The sequence below is a fragment of the Lissotriton helveticus genome, chromosome 7 (genome assembly GCF_964261635.1).
Source record: "Lissotriton helveticus chromosome 7, aLisHel1.1, whole genome shotgun sequence".
NCBI classification, from domain to species: Eukaryota; Metazoa; Chordata; class Amphibia; order Caudata; family Salamandridae; genus Lissotriton; species Lissotriton helveticus.
The window spans coordinates 1,762,123,093-1,762,146,025 of record NC_136068.1 but is presented as its reverse complement, the minus strand read 5'-3'; the positions used below and the strand labels follow the sequence as shown (position 1 = coordinate 1,762,146,025).

At 47.1% G+C, this 22,933-nt stretch overlaps 1 protein-coding gene across 3 annotated transcripts in view; it reads left to right on the top strand.

Annotated features, from left to right (window-relative positions):
- The first annotated feature begins 14,575 nt into the window (after positions 1-14,575).
- LOC144767681 (putative G-protein coupled receptor 33) overlaps positions 14,576-22,933 on the top strand; it is a 204,287-nt gene continuing 195,929 nt past the window's right edge. For all 3 annotated transcript variants that reach the window (XR_013598307.1, XR_013598308.1, XR_013598309.1), the window contains exon 1: positions 14,576-14,728. The gene's annotated coding sequence lies outside the window, so the exon portion shown is untranslated. The remainder of the gene's footprint in view (positions 14,729-22,933) is intronic.

The window sequence follows — 22,933 nt, the reverse complement described above, 5'->3', positions numbered from 1 at the left end:
TGGTCCTGCCGCTAGTTATTGGAGACATTGAACTATACTCTGGACCTGCCTGGCCTCGACCAAAATGGCGCCAGTATGGGAGCGACTTGCAACTCCTTATGACGTTCTAGTTACTTAGCCTTGACGTTATGGGGGATGTATGCGGTCTTTGTGCACATGGCGGGCGGGGAAGGGTACTGACTGGGCATACGGACAACCCTATTGATGTCGGTTTTTCATTATTGATTATTGTATTAATAAAGCTTCGAAGTAATGTTACCCATGATACTCGCCCATGGTGTGCGTATGGACGATTTTATTGTAACTGATCCTGTTATACTTTCAATTATAAAATCAACCTTCACTGATCCTGCAACTGTTTGTCACGTTTAGTTTTTTCAATTAAATGGCTCGCTTGTTACATACTCCTATACCCCTGGCTTTTGACCCTTTCCTACGCGCGGTCTGTACTATCTCTGGGAGCGTGAAAGATTGTATGGTATGAATGTGCGCATGGGCCCTGATTTGTACGGTATGAATGCGTATGTGTGGCGCACGACTGGGCCAATAAAAGAATGCTTTTTATATGACTGAGGCGTTGATCGAACGGTTAATGGAATGAGAAAAATAAGCCCGAACATGGTATCCGCATGTGAAGGACGAAAAAGAATATAGCACGTTCCTTACACCACCCTCATCATTTAGATTACCACCGCCCATTGCACAAAAGCGTACCGGGCGCTTCCCACGCAAAAAAACGAGTTTTTTTTTTTTTTGCCCCGCGGGGCCCTTTTAAAGCCTCCACATCAAACCTAGGGGGTCAGGGAGGATCTACTATGCCCCCTTATGGTCATTTCCCCCTTTGTTTTGGCCTCCTCTTGTCTCTCGATCCTACCGAGAGACAAGATGGCGGCTGCTCCGGACTGTTTAGAATGTTGACAGACACCGGAGAGCCAATCAGCTTCGCTTCGCGAAGTTCCGTTACGCGTCAAGTACGCGAACCGGAGCGCTACCCGGAGCGCTGTTACAGATATATATTTTTTTTGAACGTTAATTTATCAAAATCCACTGGAGCACATATATTGAGACCTAGCAAAGGCACATCGGGCTAACAGTCCCTACAATTTTGCCAAGTTTCATGCAAATCCATTCAGCCGTTCGGGCTAAAAGTGAGGCCAACCGCCCTATGGAAATTAACATGGGAAAAACGCGTTTTGGGACCCCCCTTTTTTCTCGGCCCCCCCTTGACAAACCCCCCAAATTTTCAGGGGCTGCTCAGAAACAAAATGTTCCATTTTCCTGAAAATTTCAGCCAATTCCGTCCACAAACGCCAAAGTTATTAGACATAGAATTTTCAAAAATCCCATAGAGAAAAAATCCTAACTATATATACCTACTGGCGACCGCCAGTAGGTAATATATATATATATATATATATATATAAAAGTAACAAAACAAAATCACAATTAGGCTTTGGAAGGTTACAACCCATACAATCAGAACACAGAGACCAAAATGGTCCTGGGTGGGACAAACACAAGAATAGGGAGAAAAGCATAAAGAGCAGACAACAGTTATGCACAACAAAGCCATCCAGTCATGAGCAAGGGTCTGACGCAAAACCCACCGTAAGGTCCTCATTATGCACATATTGGAATTGTGAGTAATATGATAAATATCCCATCCCTAAAATATTTCAGCAGGTCAAACCTACCGATATTTATTATGGGATAAATGTTGTGATACACTGAGGAGCCGATTCACCAAAGGCCTCAGCACTCAAGACCCGCAGTCATGGGGAGCACACTCATGGTGGGGGCACGCAAAGACAAACTGCAGTGCGGAGGTCTCGCCATGAGTGCGGGACCACCGCCACAACTGCGGGCCTTAGCCACGAATGTAGAGGCCCTTTGTGATTCGGGCCCTGAGTTTGGTTCAGTACCGCCAAAATGTGCATGTTAGTCCACAATATTGGGGAGCAACTCGTGATTGGTTGGTAATTATCTGATCCATTCCAACCCAGCAAAGTCAGATTTTGTCATGATGCAAACAAAATATTGCATCAATTACTAGCCCGATCATAACGAGGACTGTACTTTATATTATGCATTGAAAACAATAGGTTTGCCAACAGACAGCTACATCTGTCTGTAGTCGAGACCCTCAAATGAAGACAGAGTATCTATTCTTTTATATTTACTTTTATAAAGAATCTAGTGGCTTTGGAGTTTCACAACAGTGTCCTCAGACTATATTTTATATCATGTAATATGATAAAACAGCCTGAGTATGTGAAAGCAGCATAATATAAAAAATAGTTGCTGGTGTTTAATAAAAGTTCTTATTATTTCATAGAATAACTACAGTATATTAAAACAAAATGAAGGTATGGTGTCTTACTAAGAAGCTGGGTTAAAAGCAGTACACCCAGGAATTTGATGTCTTTGCACTGCTCCCAATTTTGAGAGATCTAAGAAAAGAACATTAAGGACAATAAGATGGAGGCATATAGAACAGGAAGTTATTTTCTGAGAGATTTTGCTTTGGCTTAGAAACGACCCTCAAATGGGGCTAGACAAGTAAAGAAATCAAACTTGAAGCCAGATTGAAGTAATCAAGAGAAAGAAAATGAAAAGGGAGAAATAACAGAAACAAGTAAAGTCAACGTGTGTCCCAGTATACATAAAGTACACTAATTAGTAGATTAATAAAGAAAACCAATTTCTGGCAGTCCTTAGTGAGATATATGAAAAGTAGAAGTGTATTATGTTGAACTTTTTAATTATATTGATCAATCATTTTTGAGCTGTACATGAGAGAATTACATTTTTAGATAAATGAGATCTGGCATTTTGGAGAATAGTGAATAGTATGGGGCAAAAGTTCCTGAACTTAAAGTCAAACCCAACTTCATACTTTGGAGTCGAAAGTATACTGGTTGGACACAGAAATGTTTGATGAACCTTCAAAAGCAGGGCTCCCTCTAAGCACTGTCAGGAAATCAACTGGTATTCGCTTATTTAATTACAACTCAAATACATTTCTGGAGGAGATTATAATCTCATACTAAACTAACAAACAAATCGAAAAGAGAAAAAGAGAAATTCGGGGGCTTATTTACAAGCCCCTTGCACCGCTGGTTCGTCACATTGCGTGACTCACCAGCGGCGCAACCTGCTGCGTGATATTTACAATCCTATTTAAAGCCACTCTGAGTGGCTTTACGCGTGCCAGCAAAAGATGACTTTAATGTAATCGGCTCTGAGCTCTTGATCTTATGATAGCAATTAATATATGCCCCCCTTCTGGCTTCTGCAGGCCAAACTCAAGCCTTGTCTGAGCTGGTAGGAGTATTTGGGGAGGCCAAAGATCATTCTATATGCCCCAACCATGATCCCCTCCAGAGTGGGTGAATTTCTTCCTGGCAACAACTCCCTCCAGTAAGTTATTGTCAGTATGAGTGTTGCTTTTATCACTTGGAGCAGTGGGGTGAAAATCAGACTAGCCCCTGTCTTCTTCAGATGTTTTAATGCTAGAGCATTGCCTTTCCTACTCAGAGCTTCTTTCTGTGATTTATATGATCCAATTTTGTTTATAATGACTCCTGAATATTTATATTCCGTTATTGACTCCAGGTATTGGTTGGCCAAATACGAACTTGGTGCGCTTCTTTTTATGTTGTTTACTAACATTGTTTCTCTCTTCTCTAAGTTAATCAAACACCTTCGCTGCTTCTGACGGCCAACGCAGTCGCGCGCACTACCTCCGTAGTGCTGCACACGTTCCGTTGGCCGTCATGACCCCGCCCACTGCGCTAAACTGCCGCAGAGCGGCGGAATTGCCACCTCAGTTAGCGGCTATGGCCATTTTCTGTCGAGTAGGCTTGGATAACTTCAAGGAGATGCTCAGTCCAGTCAAGGTACGACTGTGGTCCATAGGTAAAATCGAATATTCCATGTCATGAGTGTATTTTAAGCACCATGTATTATGGCCACATAGGAAAGTTAAATATGTTAGTTGGGAGTTATCCAATTGTGACTTTTTTAGGAGCCAGAGCACATGCACTTGGGCCTGGTTACCAGTGTCCCAGTGCACAGAGTACAACACTAACAGCATATGTCCACACAAAAATAGCAGTAATCAAGCAAACATGGGCACCTTTTCACACTTAAGTAAATGGATGCTTAAAAGATATTCCCTATACAGTTAACACTTTGTGTTGTTGCATGCTGATGTACATGGAAGTTTAGAATAAGTGACTCATATGCCTAACATTTCATGTTGTAACATGCTCATGCACCTCAATGTTTAGAATAAGTGACTCATGCTGATCTCTGTGCATTTGCTTGCACGCTGATGAACATAGATGTTTACAGGTACCTTATACTGCTCACACTGCATTCCGCATACTGCTGTGCATCAACATTTAGGAGTGCCTCATACTGCTCGCACTACACTCTGTCACATGTGGATATACATGGGAATTGAAAAGTGTCTTAGAATGCTTGCAGTACAGGCTGCTATACACATGGGTATATATGGGTTTGTAGAACCAGCTCACTGTGATGTGTTATGTTATGGATGCTTTTAAAACACAATATCACCATGAAGGTATCCTGGCTCTTTGACAGGTGTATGAAGCTAGTCTTGGTTACGTATTTAAAGAGCCATACCTTCAACTTCTTGTGGAATTCTACAAGGGAGTAGAAGGCTTGAATGTGATGTGGGAGGTTATTCCACTCTATAGGTGTGATGTATGAGAATGCACAACCTCTTGATCTGCTTTGCGGATGCATGGCACGTGTGCTAGTGAGAGTCTGGATGAGTGGAGGTGCCTAAATCTTTGGTGGAACTCCATGCAGCTGTTCAAGTAGGCTTACCCTGTATTGTGTAATACTTTGCATGTGAGTGTGAGAAGCTTCATTTGTGAACGCTTATATTGGGAGCCAGTGGAGTTCCCTCAGAAGTGGTGTGACAAGAGACCGTCATGGGAGGTTGAGGACCAGTCTGGCTGCTGTGTTCTGAATGGTTTGAAATCTTTTTGTGAGTTAGTTGGTTATTCTCGCATAGACCATAATTCCCATAGTCCAATCTGCTAGTGATCAGTGCTTGGGTGACAGTTTTCCTGGTGTTGTTGGATAGCCACTGGAATATCTTATTCAGCATTCTTAAAATGTGGCTGCAGGATATGGTGACTTTGTTAACTTGTGTTGACATGTCCAACTTGTTGTCCATAATGATTACAATGCTTATGTTCTAGGGTTGAAAGTGGGACCGAGATCTGTAGGCCACTAGACTGAGTGGCACCTTTTCCAATGATCACCACTTCGGTCTTGTCCGTGTTCAGCATCAGGCAGTTGGACTTCATTCAGAGTGCCACATCTTTCATGCAAGCTTTGAAGTTAATTGTGGTGTTCGGCTTTTCGTCCAAGAGGGACAATTTCAGTTTGAGTGTCAACTGCATAGGTGAATGTCAATGCTTTGTGCGTAGAGGATTTCCGCCAATTAGGTAGATGTTGAAGGGGGATAAGGTCAGTTTGGAACCCTGCGGGTCTCCGCAAATCAGTTTGCATGCTTCTGGAAGTATGGTGGCATGTTGATTGTTTGGGTTCTCTGGGTGATAATGGTGCAGATCCATTGGAGGTAGGGTCTAAGGATTCCAATCTGCTGGAGCCATCTGATCAGGACCAGATGGGAAACTGTGTCGAAGGTCACAGAGAGGCTGAGTATGATGAGGGCTGTGGTTCCCCTCTGTCGAGGATCATCGGGATGTCATCTGTTGCTGCGACTAGTGCAGTCTCAAGGAGCTGGTGGATGGTAAGGTGGTCAGCGAGACATCTATTAATGACTTTTCCTGAGAATGTTGCTGGGCATGGTAGGAGGGAGATTGGTTGGTAGTTTACGAGCATGTGTGGGTCAGCTGAGGGCTTCTTCAGGATGGCATTGATGACTGCATACTTACAGCTTTCTGGAAAAATGGGAATGTTGATAGAGGGTTTGAAGATGGAGAAGTGTGGCTCAAATAGTGGAGAAGTGTGGCTCAAATTGTTAGAGCGGCAGACCCTGATGCAAAGGTCTGGCCCGGGACCAGGGTTCAATACCCGCCTTGGCAGGTCTTGGGCTCAATTTCCTCGGACCTGATAATTCTCGCCTTGGTGCCTATTCTAATCATGGGTCCCACTCTGCGACTCTGGGCAATAGCTTGCTTAATCTCCACAACGGCCCCAAAAGCGCTGGGATGCCTGGTTTCACCCTGGGGGTGCTCAGGAGTGGACACTCACAGGGAAAACCAGGAAGGGTTCCTAAGCGGTATACGGACAGCGCCGGGACACTACCTCAGGGAAGTAGCTGTGCGCTCTATAAATACTGGTACATTTACAAGATGGGGTGAGAGCTTTGCTAATAGGGGCTGAACTTTTGTGGAAGGAGTGGAGTGGGGAAAGAGTAAGATGGGCCTTGGAGTAGATGGTCTTAATGTATAGTGTGGTTTTCTCTGGGAGCAGCCAGTGCAGGTAAGCGTGGTGTGGGGGGTCAAATTTCTTAAAAAGAAAAACACTTACCTTGCTCAAGGTAAGTGTTTTAATTTTTTCCCTTGTCTTTCGACTCACCCCCCACGCTGCTACCCGCCCCTTGCCCCACTGCACTTACCTGCACCGGCCCCCCAAGGTTTCGTCAGTAGTGATGGTGTAACATGTGGTTAAGGTATTTCTTTTGTGAGACTTTTTTTTTGTTTTTTTTTAAATTTCAAAAAACCTTTATTGAAGCTTGATAGCATGGTACATCAATGCAATAAAATCAAAGTGATATACATTGTATTATGTAGCAGGAGAGCGGCATCTTCCCATGCAAAGCCATACTGGGCAATTATCAGGTAAATAAAGGAATATACTTTGGGTAACTTCAAACATCCCCTCATCCCCTCCCCCCCCAAACATAGCTTTCCAATACGGTGATTAAAAGTCCGAAGTAGTCCTGTAGCAGCGTAGACGAGTCCTGAGGCCACATATGCATAAGTGGGACCTCTGCCATCCAGAACTGCGTAATCACATAGACCATATCAGTGAGCACTACATACAACTGTCGTCCTCAAAAAGAGGCCCATTGGATGACCCCATTCTTATAGTCAGGCACAGTGAGGGCAATTCAGTGAAAGTACAACACGTTGGCAAACAGCTATGGAAGGTGTTCAGAGGAGGGCATTAGCCAATCCTATACTTGGGGTGTGTCTTCGACAGCTTGGACAGTATCCTCCTCCACACTCAGCTGGAGGAGATAATGCAGTAAAGGGAGCCCATATGTCTTTAGGCTGCGAACTTGGTGGCAGAAGTTCCGCATAGTCGTGTAAGCTCTCTTGCCAGGTAGACATAGAGCTAATCCAGCACTTAAACTTAGGGGCTCGCCCTCTACCCCAGAGGCATGCAATTAATCGCTTAGCTAGTAATAAACTGAGGGCCAGGAGCTTTTTGTGAGTAGTGACCACGGTTTGTTTTAATCCCAACAATGCTTGGAGCGGCAAGGGGTGAGGTCTGCGCCTAGCATGCTTGTTAGGCCAGCAAAAACGTGTTCCCAAAAACTGGCAATCTGGGGGCAGGACCAGGCTAAGTGTAAAAAGTCCGCTCCAGCGGCGCCACAGCGTAGGCAGCAATCAGTTTCGCGTAGGTGAAGTCTTTTCAGCCTGGCAGTTGTGTGATACAACCTATGAAGGAATTTATAATGTAAAAGTCGCAACCTATTATTGCTTGTGATAGCCTGTGTTTGAATGCAGCTGCTTTCCCATTGTTCATCTGTCAATGGTGACTCAAGGTCTTTATCCCACTCTGACCTAGCCCTACTAAGTGTGGTTCTGGGTGCGGCCTGCACATGTTTGTAAAGCATGGATACTACGTGGCGTGGGGTATCTGGTTGGACCAGGGCGTAGAGCGGAGCAAACGTTTCGGGTTCAGTGGGGAATGAATATTTAAGGGCCCGGACGTTTTGCCTTAGTCTAGTAAACAGGAAGGTGTCCATGCAGGACGGGGACATTTCCCCAAAGAACTGAGCCGCTGTGCGGAAGGTACCTTGTACATACAGATCTCCCCAGCAGCAAATTTTAAGTTTCCGGAGCAGAATGTGACAGATTACTTCGCAGGTGACTTGTAGCCTTGGGTCATTCAACAAAGGGAGATTGGGTGAGTAGACAAATGAGCAATCCAGGGCCCGCACAAGACGGTCCCAGGCCTGTACCGTGCAGTCCACAGTGGAGGGGTCCCGGCTTCTTTGGCTCACCATGGTGTGTATATAGCCGGTAGGAACTATTGGGGCCATGTGGCCGTCCTCAACAGCCAAATGTGCCATATAGGGTGGCGGGTGGTACCAGTAAACGGCAAAGTGCGCCTGTGCGCAATCGTAATATCGTTCAAAGTTGGGCACATCGAAACCGCCTAGGTGAAAGGGAAGCATGAGGGTGTCGAGGCTGAGACGCGCTTGTTTCCCACCCCAAATCAATCGGGTGAGCTGGGACCTAAGGGAGCGGAAGAAAAAACTGCCTGGGTTATACGGGATGTTTATAAAAAGATATAACAGTTTGGGCAGAATATTCATCTTAATTAACGCAATGCGACCTGCCATGGAGAGGGGGAGATGCAGCCATTTGGTGACGTTGTCCGTTATTTTGTCCATTGCAGTGCCATAATTGGTGGAGTGCGGAGGTTATGGGAGGTAGCACGATTAGGTACGAACCCGGCCTGGTCGGGGAGGACCAGGCGCTCCAAGAGTAAGTTGAGTCGTGTAGCTAACACCTTGGCAAGAATCTTGGTGTCGCAATTTAAGAGTGATAGCGGGCGATAGGAATCGCAATGTGAGGGGGGCTTACCCGATTTGAGCAGGGAAGTGATAAGGGCCTCACGCATAGTGTGGGGCAGGCTGCCTTCTTCCAGAGCGGCATAGTACACCTTCTTCAGTATGGGGGCCAGAATGGGGGCGAAGAGCTTATAAAAATCGATAGGGAGGCCATCTGAGCCAGGGGCCTTGCCCGAGCGCATGCTCATAATAGCGTCGCTGATCTCATCCAGCTCTAGTTCAGCGTGGAGAAATTTCTGCTGAGCATTTCCCAACCATGTCAGCGCAATATCATCAAAGTATGTAGGGAGGTCGAGGGGTTCCGTTCTGTGCGAGGAATAAAGCTCCTGGTAGTGGTCTCGGAAAGTGCGGAGTATATCAGGAAGATTCCTGTGAGTACTTCCACCTTCATCCTGGATTTCAGTAACATAATTAGCGAATCTAGGGGGTTTAACCGCGTTCTCCAGGGCTTTGCCTGGTCTGTCCCCTTCACCATATATCCGGGCCATGTGCGGGCACCCCAGGAATTTGCCTTCTTTGTCAGCGAGTTGCGTGTATTCCGATAATTTACGCCGCATACATATATGGAGCTCTAAGTCCGCAGGGTTGCGAGCAATGGACCTCTCCAAGCTCCTTAGCTCTGCCTCTAGTTTATGCAAGTCAGTGCGCAATGATTTTAGGAAAACCCCGCCTTTGGCAATACATCAGCCTCTGATGGTCACCTTGAAGGCCTCCCAGACTGTGACAATGCTATCCACGGATGAAATATTGCGCTCAAAGAAGTCACGAATGTCTTGCTCTAGTTCGGCCTTGAAAGCAGGGTCCCGGAGGTGTGCCGGATTAAGACGCCAGGACAGAATGGGAGAACTATCCAAGGGAAGCTGCAGTTCCAAAAGGACTGGCGAGTGGTCAGAGTAAGTGCGGGCTAGGTGTGTTGCGCGTCGTAACCATGGAGCTAAACCCGCAGAGACAAAAGCATAGTCTAAACGCGCCCAGGTGGAGTGCTGGATAGAATAGTGTGTGCCTTCTCGCAAAGTGGGGTGCAGATATCGCCATGCATCTGTCAAGTGGTTATCGACTACTATATCCCCAAGCGTCCTTTGTGTGTTGGTGTAGTGTGAGGGTTGCGGACGAGATCTGTCAAGGGCAGGCTGTAGCGCCGTATTGAAATCCCCACCTAGGACGACGTGCGTGATGCCCAATGTATGTATTTTCCCCCAAAGTGTTAGCAGACTGGAGGGGTTATCCACGTTGGGGCCATAGAAGTTAGCAAAGAGAACATCATGCGACCAAAGGCGCCCCCATACCAGACAGAACCTGCCTTCTCTGTCAGTTTCAGACCCTGTTGGCGTAAAAGTCACTTCCTTTTTTACCAGAATTGTAACCCCTCTGGCATAGTTAGAATAATGCGAGAAGGTGCGACTGGAGGCCCACCTGGATGCAAATTTTCTTTGGTGAGACTTATTGCAAGGTTGATGGGGGTCCAGTTGTGGGTCAAGGTTGCTGTAGATGGCTGTGATTTTTCTGCAGAAAAAGTCTCAGAGGTCATTGCACTTGGGTTGTGATGATGTTGCCAGAGGGTGCTACTTGAGTTGTGAAGTCTTTGATGACTATGAAAATGTCTTCTCTGATATTGGAGCTGTTGTCGATGCGATCAGCTAGGGCCTTTCTCTTGGTTTTCCAGGATTGTTGGTGGTAGCGTCTCTGGGCAGATTAGAACATGTTCTTGTTCGATTATTCCTGGCTTGCCCTCCATCTCCATTCAGTTGATTGCAGTTGCATTTGGTCAGTCTAGGTTACTGTGTGCATCAGCTGGCATGCATTTGCCATTGTGCTACCTGTCTTCTTTTTTTGAGGGTCCAGGGTGTCGGCGCGGGCGGTGAAGTTATTCATGTCGCTGGCTAGGTCACTGTGTGCTCCCGTTTGCTTTTGTGGTGGGCAAAAGCCCAATCCATCTATTACTTTTTGTTTTAGTGTCAGCGGTCTTGGGTTGTCATGGTCGATCTTCTGTGGTGGGGAATTTCGACTTAGAAACTGGCAATAACGTGGTTGGTCAAGGTGATGGAAGTAGATGTGTTGATCATGATGTTGCTGAATGAGGTAAAAATGGGGTCCAGGGTGTGTCGGGTTTTGTGGGTGAGGGCTGAGCCATTTTGGGTGTGCCCTTGGTTACCAAGGCTTTTGAGGAGCAAAACTGAGTTGGGGGTCAGTCAGTTCTTCTAAGTGAAAGGTAAGGTCTCCTAGGAGGATGTAGGTGCTGGCGTTGATGGCTAGTGGGGTGGTGAAACTGAGATGTTGCTGATGAAGTTGGCTTGAGGTCCTTGGGATCATCTACCACAGATCTATGCAGGATGAAGTTGGCTGAGACTTGTAGTTTGAAACGGAGGTGTCTCATGTAGTCAGTTCCTGTTATGAAGCTGGTGCTACAGCCAATGATGAAAGATTGATAATGGTGCTTCCTCCTCAGGGTCTATTTTGGTGGTCCTGCCTTATGATCTTGTAGAAAGCCAACGTGGCGGAGGCGATCTCTGGTGTTGATGAGGAAAAGGAGGACAAGGCGATCAAGGGAGGCATCATCCAGAGGGTCCATATCTCTGCGGTACGTTTGCTGATTGAGCCGGCATTGAGAATCATGCATATCAAGGGTGGGGTGCTAGCAGTGTGGTTGTGGGAAGTGTTGGGGCCGTGTGGTGCAGCTGCGTGGTGAGCAACAGCCAGGGCTGGTGGCACGGAGGTGTGCAGAGGGGAAGTGGCAAATCAAGGGAGGTCTAGTTTTTCTGGCGCTGGATGCAGGTCAGGGGCAAACAGGCACAGAAGGGCTTTCCTGTGGCACAACTTTGGCATACCTGCTGCACGCACCCTAAAAATTCCAGAGATAGCGAGGTTATCGCCCTTTTGCAGGTTTTCCAGCGATGTTCCCTGCAAAAGGGTGATAACCTTGCTGATACGACCCACAGGGTTGTATCACCATAATCCACCCCCTATGTTAGGGATGGCTAAATCAGAATTTTAGCAGACTTTAGATTTTTAATCTAACGTGCGCTAAAATCCTGTGGGCTGCCTTATAAATATCGCGATGTAAACATCAGCGTTATTTACAAGGTAGTCCACCTGGGGTACTCCCAGTGACGCCCACTTTGCATAGAGATACAAAGGGAGGCATTGGTAAAAAGGGTAAATTATGCGTGTTAGCGCCCTCTTATAAATAGGGCGTTGGTTTTATCTCCGCTTTTTTGGCTTTGTAAGCCAAGAAAGCGGAGATAAAGCCCTTGTAAATATGCCCCCAAGTAAGGAGCAGTGGAGAGGGAGGTAGTGAGGTAGCGGGGTGCTTTGATTGGGGGACACAAAAACAGGGCACAAAGGCAAAGAAAAACGAGTGAAAAACTAGGGAAAGCACTGTCACAAAAAAAAAAAAGGCCGCAGAGACAGGGGCCCAGAAACGAGGCAGAAAGGCATGAAAACGGATAACTTGTGACATGCATCTCGCGCTGTGTTTAGAGCTGTTTAAAATTGCTCAACAAATACATACAAAGTGTTTTGCTTCACAATACCCATTCCGTGGACTCACTCGTTTAATTTACTTATGTTTTGGATCCTTGTGATTGTCTTGTGTGCCCCCGAGCCACCAACAACTTGTCGACCACACACGAACCCCCCTTTGCATCACCCCTGACTACAGTTGCCTCACTCCATCACGACACCCCTCCTCTCCCGGGGTTTGTCGATGTCTCAAGAACTTATCTCGAATTTCTTTTCCGTCACTGCTCTTACCTCGATGGCACGCTGAGCTCGGAGTGGGAAGCGTGATGTAACCACGATCCGCAATATTAAAGCTGGCGCGAGGGCCGGGCCCGGAGCAGACAGACGGCCGCAGGGCATCATCCCAGCTGGACTAGCGGCCTCGGACAGTCGCGATCCGTCACCAGAGCGGGTGGCCAAGGCTGCTAGGATTGGAAAGGAGGGGTCATCAACACAAGACCTGTTTGCGCCGTCTGAAAGGACGCCGAACCTCACGGAACGGATCGAAAATAAAGACAGAATAAAAGGTGAGGATATGAAACAGATGGCGTGGCGATATTCATGCCACCAGCACACACACACGCTCAGACACACACACACACACTTCAACAATTCTCTGTCATGCACCTGATTATCAAACATATCGTGACCGATGCTCAGAATATTAATACACATAGTGACATTCCGACAAGTTGCAGTTATTTCTCTCTTTTTTCGCTCCCTTTGGATGGTCTATTTCCATCTTTCGCTTGTCTCGGTTCTCTCCTTCTGTTCTTGTGCTCCTTCCGACGGCTCTGCTGATCTCCAGCTGAGATGCACTTCCGGGTCGGGGTCCAATGCGCTGCCCTGGCGAAAATACCACAGTTCTGAACTGAAGCACTTCATGTTACTGGGCTTAACCGCAAAACTGCTGCCCCAAACTTTACCTGAAGACACCACTGCCAATGCACCTCAAGCCGGCCTTTAAGATCCTCTGCTCCTCCAGGCCTTTGACTCCAACCAACCAAACTCTTCCCACTCCGGCATGCCCTCCACCATGCTCTCCTGTCCTAATCCTGAGACCCACATGGCTGCCCCTCCCTGCAGAGTCCTCCAAATCTCGCTCGAAACCCTTTCGGTGCACCTCGAGCCTGCTTGCAAGAGTCTTTCTCAGCAACGAAACTCACATGTAACTCTGGGAATGCACATCAGAGATGCCCTTTTTGGCCATAATGCCAAGCTCTGTCAGTTTCACCTCAATAGTACTCTATTTTCTCAATTCTCTGCTCTGCTTATAATTAGCTGCACGTTTTGCGTGGGCTGACCTCTTGCGGCTTAGCTGGTGAAGTGTGGGACAGAAATGTGCTGCCATGCGTTACAATGGAAGGTGGCTGTGTGGATTGGTGAATCCCAGTTGAGGACTTGCCCTGCTTTGCGTCACCATGTGCCACACAAGGCAGCACAAGCCATAGTAAATCTGACCCTCTGTTCACGCCAGTGATGTAATATTGTATGACAAATATATCTGAGTCTTTCTTAATTTAGGCGGATATTCACCTCATTTCTGATAAATCAGGTCCCGATGGGTTGAAGAGCTCAGCTGCACCTTAATCAGGTGTTTGAATGCTTCCAATAATGTGGTGGTTCAACATGTACCATCTATTCCCACCTTGTCCCAGGGATTGGCATAACATAGCATACATTGTGTATTTGTAAAGCACCTGTTACTCGCGGCCGCTTTTAAGCACAGGTGGTGGGGGGATAATGGGAGTTAGTGAATACAAAAAAAATAATAATAATAATTAAAGGCACTTACCTGAATGCCGGCGGGTGCTACTGCTCCGTCTCCTCTGCACCCAACAGGAAGCTGGTGCTTTCGGGCACCGGGCAATCCCCCGGTAGGCTGGATTGGGTGGGGGCCGGTTTACCGACAAAGGGGGGGGGGGGGGCGGTTTTGTGGCTGGGGGCCGATTTTCAGTCGGACCGTGAGTGACGTGACACTAGAGTCATTTCATTCAGAGGGAAAAGTCACTGTCTGTCTGAGTCTGTGTGTCAGACTCAGACAGACAATCAGTCAGACTTCCAATACTACTCAACTCCAGTCCGAGAGTCCGCTCTCTGCAGCTGCAGGGAAACAAAACAGCAGCAAGCCTGATTGACCCGTGACCTGGGTGTGCCACAACCAAACTTGAGGTGGAGGAGGGGCCTGTGCGCGGCGCGCAGAACGTTGCACTGTCTCCTCCTCCGCCGCGTCTACGCGCCTCTTTAGGGCATTAGGCCTGCGAGAACTGCCTGCACCATCACGAGCGAGAGTGACAAGCAGAGGCACTGTGCGCATTCCTGGACCGGCGCTTGCGGGCGGCCAACCATATTTCAATTACTCCTAGGCTAGCCCGCCAACGTACCCCCACCCCTGTTTGCCACCAACAGCAGGTGAGTTTTTCCGGCACCAAATCAATTCATGATTCGTCATGGCATAATTGGCATTGGTGGCACAAACAGTTGGCTGGCGTCGCGCCCTGGTGCTCTGGATTAATTTAATTGATTGCTGCCTGCCTGTGTTGTTGTGAGTCAGTCAGTGACTCGTGAGCAGGGGCCAGGGCGGAGGCGGCAGTGCGGAGCTAGGTGGTCTGCCTCTGATGACGTCTTCTAAGAGCTGTGAGAAAAGGATGAATAAATGTTCGGAGACTAAGACGTGACTAACACCAGTGGACAGTTTCAGATAAAAATGGCAGTGCTGAGAAAAATTCCGGTCCCGGCCCTCATCCAGCTATGTTTCTCTTCACTAAACATGCAAAATGTAGGCAATGAACATGACCTTCATTGACCTACGTGTGATATCTGCATTACATATCTATGGTTAAAGCCAGCATGAGTACAATTAGGATTGTGGATTTTAAGCGTAATTAAAATGATCGTCCCCTACGCAGTTATTTGTCTGCTACTATTTACTTCGATACAGTACGCTCGAATTTATATTCGACAAATATTTGAAGGCTTTCATTCTGGAAGTAGGAGCCCCTATGCCTGTGCGGTCTTTGTATGCAGTGCAGTGTGCCATGTTAAAACAGATGAGGCTAGGACAGGGAACAGTTCAGTAATTGCGCTATTCAGAGGGATCCTGGGCCAGGGGCCATCAGGGGATTCACACGTCAGGCCAGGACCTGTGCCCACTCTTGGGGGAGGGAGAAAGGAATGATAAGAGCCCTTGTCAGTGTCACTGTTTCCTACACATACCGGGAGTCGAGCCGCTAGGCCCTGCTCATGGGTATATGCACAGCTCTGTGTACATGCAGAGGCCTCTCGCCTGCTAGCGCCTTCTTCAGCTTTCAATGAGCTACCCATTCCTGAGCTGAGTGCACAACTCAGGCTGAGGGGGCCCCTCAGCCTGAGTTGTGCGCTCAGCTCAGCCTTTCACAGGACCGTCGCAGGTGCAGGCAATACATCAAAATGTGTAATTATGATGATAAATCAATCATCAATCATGATTACAATTTTTGATGTGGTATGCATGGTGCGGGCAGCCATGCCGTGATTAAAATAGGAGAACTTAACTAAGCTAATGCAGCAGGCTGGCTGGCTGCTTTGTTCGTTCTCCTACTTTAATCACGGCCTAGGCTACTGTGATTGCTGCCTCGCCCTCTCGGGGCTGGAGGGGGTGGCCTCGGCCACCGAAAGTAAATTACAGGCCCAATTAATTTTTTTTGCACATACCATCAGATTGAGGCCTAATCTGATGGTATGTGCAAAAAAAACAAGCATTTGCAACGAATAGGTCTCGCATTTGCGAGAGTTTGAGCTACAGGCATTGTAAATGAGAATGCCTTTTTATTTATGTGTTGGTTTTCAAAACACATAAATAAAAAGCATTGTCATTTATAATGCCAATAGCTTAAACTCTAGCAAATGTGAGACCTATTGAATTGCAAATGCTTTTTTTCAGATGCCACTTATCTGTATGTGTGTCCCGTTTATGAGAGAAACTCTTTCTGCTTCTGTAAACGCCTTTAGCTCTCAGCAGATAGGGTAAATGGCATTAAGGTTCCAAAGGCAAAAACACGTTTAGATGTTTACTCCTCTCAAAATCGGAATGGTTGTTGTATTAACAATGCAGAAATGGCTTCTGTGTATTATGGTCGCAAATTATACATTCTTTAATGTTTTAACAATTAAACTCAGAAGCCACATGAATGTGATTTGCCTCAGTAGTTCAGCCAGTGGGGAAGAAAGATGCATGTGCGACCAGATACTGTCCTTGCGACACTGGGTCTGGTTTGATCCGTGCATATATCACGAGCATTACCATACGGTGGGTGTAATAATGGCAGGCCAGGCTTAGACATACAGGTGTTACACTGCGTGGAAGGGGTGGGGAATGAGAGAGGGAAGTAATGTGTCTTTGTTAGTGTGTGAGAACGAGACAGGTGCAAATCTGTGTGTGTGTGACAGCGAGACAAAGTATGTATGTATTTACATGTGTGTAAAAGCCATATTGTTTCTGTTCGTATGTTTGAGTGGGAAGCAGAAACACACATACACAATGGGGGTGTGTGCGTGCGAGAGTGAGTGTGTGTGTGAGAGAGAAGAGAAAGGGGAGACATCGTGTGTGTGTGTGTGGGAGAGAGAGAGAAATACGTATGGATTTTTTTCATTCTTTGGCTAGGGGGTAAGTTTACCTCTGTAAAAACCCTTATATGTCACCTTCCACATTCTGCCTAAGGTGGTATTGAAAGGTGTGGCCATACCCTTAAAAAAGTGCAGCACATGATCCTACAAGCAGTGTTTTTTTTATTGTTACACACGGTTACATGAAACGCTTCGACAGCCACAGCCCCCAAATGTGAAGTGTATGTGTGTGGGTCTAACTCGGAGGCCGTGCCACCAGACAATGCACACACTGCAGGAGTGAAAGCAACCAGAGAATGTTTACTAACATGGTGCACTCCATGAGACTGCATGCAGTGTTCACCATTTTGATATGAAAACGTTTAGCAGCCAGACATGCCCCCAAGCATGCAGTCATGACCTGTCACTTCAAAGCAGCTGAACATATGTACTTATCCTTGCTTCTAGAACACCTATGCCATAACAGAGTGGCCATACATGTAATTGCCCATGTATGTAGTCTTTGTGACATATCTTGTTTGCTGTGGGTACCCGTTTCTATCAGAGAAACCGCAAAATGTTACTGACTGGCAGGCATATGGGCGAGAGAACTGCCTTCCCAGCAATTCTAGCGCCTACACATTCTAACTTTTCCATGCCGCAAGTGCTTTTTTTGCTCAGAACGCCGCCCAACCAAACTCCTGGTGAAAGAGCACACTGGGGGAGGGGGTGGAGGGGAGCTCATTCGCACTACCTACTACATCTATAGACAGGCCTGTCTATAGAAACACACGTGCCCTTGGAATGCAGGGGCCATGCCCTGCTGCAGGCTGGCAGGTCTACTGTTACGCGCATCTGCTGGGCACACGGTACTGCAGACGCATTCAAAGGTGTAAACCGTACACAAGCACCCTCGCGCCTGCCAGTACAAATCCCCGTGCCAGGTATTCTGTTGCTACAGAAGATGGCTTGAAATGCCGAACCTCCAGCCTGCGTGAGATCTGACTGACCCATCGATGTCTGTAATTGTGGCACGGGAGGAGGGGGGCACTCGCTCCCTGCAGCACCTGCCGCATATCTGATGGAACCTCGTGCATGTAATGAACACCCAGCGTGCCCCGTCCTTACTGCAGGTGTGAGCCTGTTTTTGCCAATTCACTCTGATCCGACGAGGCACACAAGTCAAACTATCATCGCTTTGGCAATTCCGACAATATAAAATAAATGGCTTGTATTTTTCCTTCTTTTTTTTTTTTTTTTGCATTGTGAGCAGCCCTCCTTTTAAATGTGACTTTTCAGAGGGTGGCTGCCTGACTGTAAACCCAGCAGGTACAAGCAAATCTCTTAAAGAAGGGGAGAGGTCCCGCTATTACCACATTGCCACTAATTAATGTCTGAAACACCTCGCGCAAGAGTAGTAACGCAAGATCTGGGCTTGGGCTTGTTTTAAATTTTCATTTGTTATATTGGTTATGACAGTCTATCATATTTCATTTAGTTTACTTGCCTTAAATTATCCATATGCCTGTTTTTAGCACCCCCCACCCTGCCCCTCCCCCGCCCCGCCTCTCGGCCCCACCGCAACTCCCTCCACGGGCCGCGGCTGATTATGACACCTTGATCTCGTTCTTGAACAAATGATAACTTGCCACTCTGATAGGAGAATGTTTATGCAGATACATTGCTAATTATTATCAAGGATACAAATATTTGCCCACCGGAGTATATTAGTGAGAGCATCTGTTTGCAAGGTCTGCCTCACTGCCTTTTATTTATTTATTTATATAGCGCACTACTACCCAGGGGTGTCTAGGTGCTTGCAGCTCAACACACATTGCACCAGCGAGATGTTGCGTCTCTATTACTTGTGGGAAGGTTATAATCTGTGTAACCAGGTTTTAAGTCCTTTCCTAAAGGAGAGTAGATCAGGGGGAGTTTTTTAGCTTTATTGGTAGCTTATTTCACCATCTGGTTGTGACAGTTGTGAAACGTTTTCTGCCCCAAATATGAAGTCGGAACTTTGGTTCTTTCACCAACTTGAGAGATGCTGACCGAAGTGTACGTAATGGGATATGCCATTGGAAGCAGTCTGTCAAGTAGGCAGGACCTAAGTTATGCAGCCCCTTAAAGGCAATGCAAAGTGCCTTGAATTTGATTAGATTCTCTACAGGTATCCATTGCAGGATGATGAGGGCATGTTTGGCCGAAGAATATTTGGCTAAGCCAAAGAGTAACCGAGCTGTAGAGTTTTGGAGTACTTGCAATTTTGCACCTACCGTCGTATTTACTCCAACCAAAAGTCCATTACAATAATCAAGTTTGGATAGAACTAAGGCTGCCACCACCGCTTTCCGCAATTCCACCGGAATAATTGGAAGACCTTTCCTCAGAATCTTCAGGGTAAAATAGGTTGATGAGGTAAGCATCTTTAAATTATGGGAAAAGGATAGGGTAGTGTCAATAGATAGATTTTTGGCCTTGGTAACTTCGGTGGGGGAGATCCCCCAGCTCTGCTGGTCACCGTTATGGGGACCAGAAAGATGCGTCTCTGCCAAAGAGTAAAACCTCTATTTTATTTGTGTTAAATTTGAGGCAATTCTCTGCCATCCACTCACTTACACATCTCATGTACTTCTTGAAATTGTGGGCAATGTGTTGTGATTATTACTCGAGATGGATACAGTAATCTGAAGATCATCTACATATGATACCAAATCGATGCAGCAGGCTTTAATCAAGAGGGCCAGACGTGTAATGTTGACATTAAACACAGGGTTCAGAGACTAGCCCTGTGGCACCCCATATGGGGGGCTGAAGCACTGAGGTTTAAAGCCTTCTACTTCAACAAATTGTACCCGGTTAGATAGAAAAGATCTGAGGAGTGCACCGGCTGGGCCTACTATCCCTGCCTCTTGAAGCCGGTTTATTAGAATGCCATGATCTACCTTATCCAAGGCAGCTGACAAGTCTAGCAATCTCAGGGCTGCAAAGCCTCCATTGTCAACTGCATGTATAATTTCCTATGTTGCTGTGACTAAGGCCAGTTCAGTATTATGCCTAATTCTGAAACCATATTGGGTGGAGTCCAGAACATGATTGTTCTCAATAAAGTTAGCTAATTCTTGGTTCATATGTTACTCCAAGATTTTTGCTGGCAAAGGTAAGCGGGAAATAGGGTGACAGTTCCCTGGGTCTGTTCTATCTAAATGTGACTTTTTTTTTTAGCAGAGGTAGAATAGATAGATGTTATTTCCACATCTTGGGGGAGATCCCTGATTCAATAGTAGCATTAATTGCCTCCATGAGTGGATGATCGACTGTCTCCACTATCATATGGGTTACTCTAGGAGGACAAGTATCCACGGAGATCCAGATTTGGTGGCTAAGAGAAGTTTTGAAACTTGTTCACAAGAAATTATTGTGAAGTTAGAAAATTAGGGCGAATCGGGTTCTGGGTGAGGTTTGAGCACTGCTGAAGGTGAATTTACAGCGTCTGGCAGTGCCTGTGAACTCTGATTGCTAGCAGAGCTTGAAGCAAAGGTGTTGTAAATAGAGGACACTTTTGTGCAGAAAGAGGACGCTAGGTTATTACAAAATGCTTGGTTTATTGTGTTGTGTTTTGTTTAGTCTCCTGCTGATGACTTAGTTTCATCTTAGCTCCATCTATTTCTTCCGATAAGTATTTGATATTAGTTTTTTGAATCAGTTCTTTGTATTGTGCTAGTTTTGTCTTGTATAATTCTTTCTCCCTAGGATCGTAATGTTGTTGCCAGCACCTTTCTTGTCTGCGACGTAGTCTTCTTGATAGCATTATTTCCTCTGAGAACCAAGGTTTGGTGGATGCTACCCTACTAATTTTCCTTATTCTAGGGGGAATGGTAGTTTGTACTCCTGCAGTTATCCAATTATGATATTCGAATGCAGCTTCCTCTGAGATTTGGGAGAGATAGGGTATATTCTGACTTAGATGAGAGATGACGTCTGTTTTATTTGTGCACTGCCACGTGTATCTTTTTTGGCTTCTAGGTAGGCTTTGCCTAGGGCTTGTTAAGGGGTGCAAGGTGAGAGTTAACATCACTGCTGAGTGGTTTGACCAATGGAGTTGTAAGTTATTTGTATATTTAAAAAAAGGACAATCTGTAAAGACAGCATCCAGGAGGTGTCCAGCTCTGAGTGCGCCCCACCACAATCTGCTCAAGGCCGGCGCTTGTCACCAGGTCCATAAGCGCCAGGGGAGTCATTATCAGAACAGTTGTCAAGGTGAAAGTTTTCACCTTATGTTCAAGGAGCTGGCCCATAGTTTGCATAAAGTTAGTTCTGGGTCCTGGTGGGCGGTATTCTAATTGACCATTGAAACAGTACACATGATTGACTGCTATCTTAAAGGAAAGCACCTCAGCCTTTATGTCAGTGGGAATGTCTTTAAATTGTGCTTTTAAGTAATCTCTATAGATTATTGCCAACCCCCCTCCTTTTTTTATGCAGACGATCCTTCCTGGCTATTGCTAAACCTGGTGGAATAGCTATCACTAAATTGGGCCCTGAGGTTTCATCAGCCCAGGTTTCCACGACAAAGATGAGGTTGAGGGCATATGAGTCAACAAAGTGGCCAAATTCATGTTTATGTTTAATTAAAGACTGCGCATTTATTAGAGCACATGACAACTCTCCGGTATGTTTTTTTAGTCTTGGGATCTAACTGATCTTCCCTTGTACTAGAGGATGATCCCGATCAATCACCCTTAGGTTATCGCCTAACTAAATCTTGCTTTTTGTTATCAGTGAGCATCATTTTGCAGCTCGGTCATACCTGTGCCCAGGTGTCATTTCTGCCTCCCAGAATTGGGCCTGGGCATTTATGAAGTATGGTAGATATTTCCAGGAGCTCGTCTCTTGTATACGTATACATGACCACCGTATTGGATACTAAGACCAGTAGCATGGCTGGCACTGAGCGCGGTCCGAGCGCTGACCGGCGCAGACATGCTTTCCTTTTAGGTGCACCTTTGGCGCGCCAGTGGCTCCCGCTGCGCGTCCACAGGAGGGGTGGTTTAAGTAGCCTCCCCTTGTGGGATCAAATGCCTGGAGCGATAACCGCTCCAAAATGGCGGCCATCAAGTGCTCAGCATAGACTTTTGCCTGACTCTCTCCACTCAATTGGCTCTATCGGGAGCTGTGGTGGACCTTTTCAGCTACAGAAATAATTACACCACTCACACTTGTGATTGTAGAAACACACTGCCCAATCACAGACTTCATCATTTCACCATTATTCTCCTTATGTAGGCATTATGCCTGGTAAACCACAGTCGCAACAACTAAAAACTCGGCGGGCTGGGGGGCGTGGCTACGCGGGCGAAGATGGTGGACGCAGCTTGTTAGAGCTCCCACCGGCCCGTTCTTTATCCGCTTAATTATCCTGGCTTCCGGACCCGTTTAGTCACCCACACCGCCGGTGAGAAGTGCGGAGGGCAGGAGGTGTCGTCCGGTGTGCCCTTCGGTGCTCCCGGATCACTGGCAGAGCCGAAAACAGCGGCAGCAGTCTGCGGCCTAGTCCCCGAGGGAAAGCTGGGACCTCGAGTTTGGCGCTTCCCGGCCGGGGGGTCTTCGCGCCGGCCCGCTGACATCCGCTTCCTCGGGGCTGGCGGGACTCTCCTAACTGGCGGAGCGAGGAGCTGCTGGAAGGACCCCCCAGTTGTGGTGGGTGCTTGTTCTGGCGTCTGGAGGCGGCTGGAGAGCGACGCGGCCTACATCGGAGCCGAGAGACCGGGACCTCGATTTTCGGGGCCTCCAACAACATCAGCAGGGGCAGTGCGGAGGCGGCGAGGCCGGCTGGAGCAACCGCCGGGGCGATCCTGAGACGACCGGTGGGGGTGTCTGGCTGGACGATACCCTGGTTGGGCCTGAGAGCCGCCGGTGAGTGCCCGAGACAGCTGGTTGACGGAGCGGGGGGGCTCCCCGACCGACTACAGGTGGTGGCTAGCGGTGTGGACGGGAGTGGCCCCACGGGACCCCCCGCTAGTGTCAGGAGTG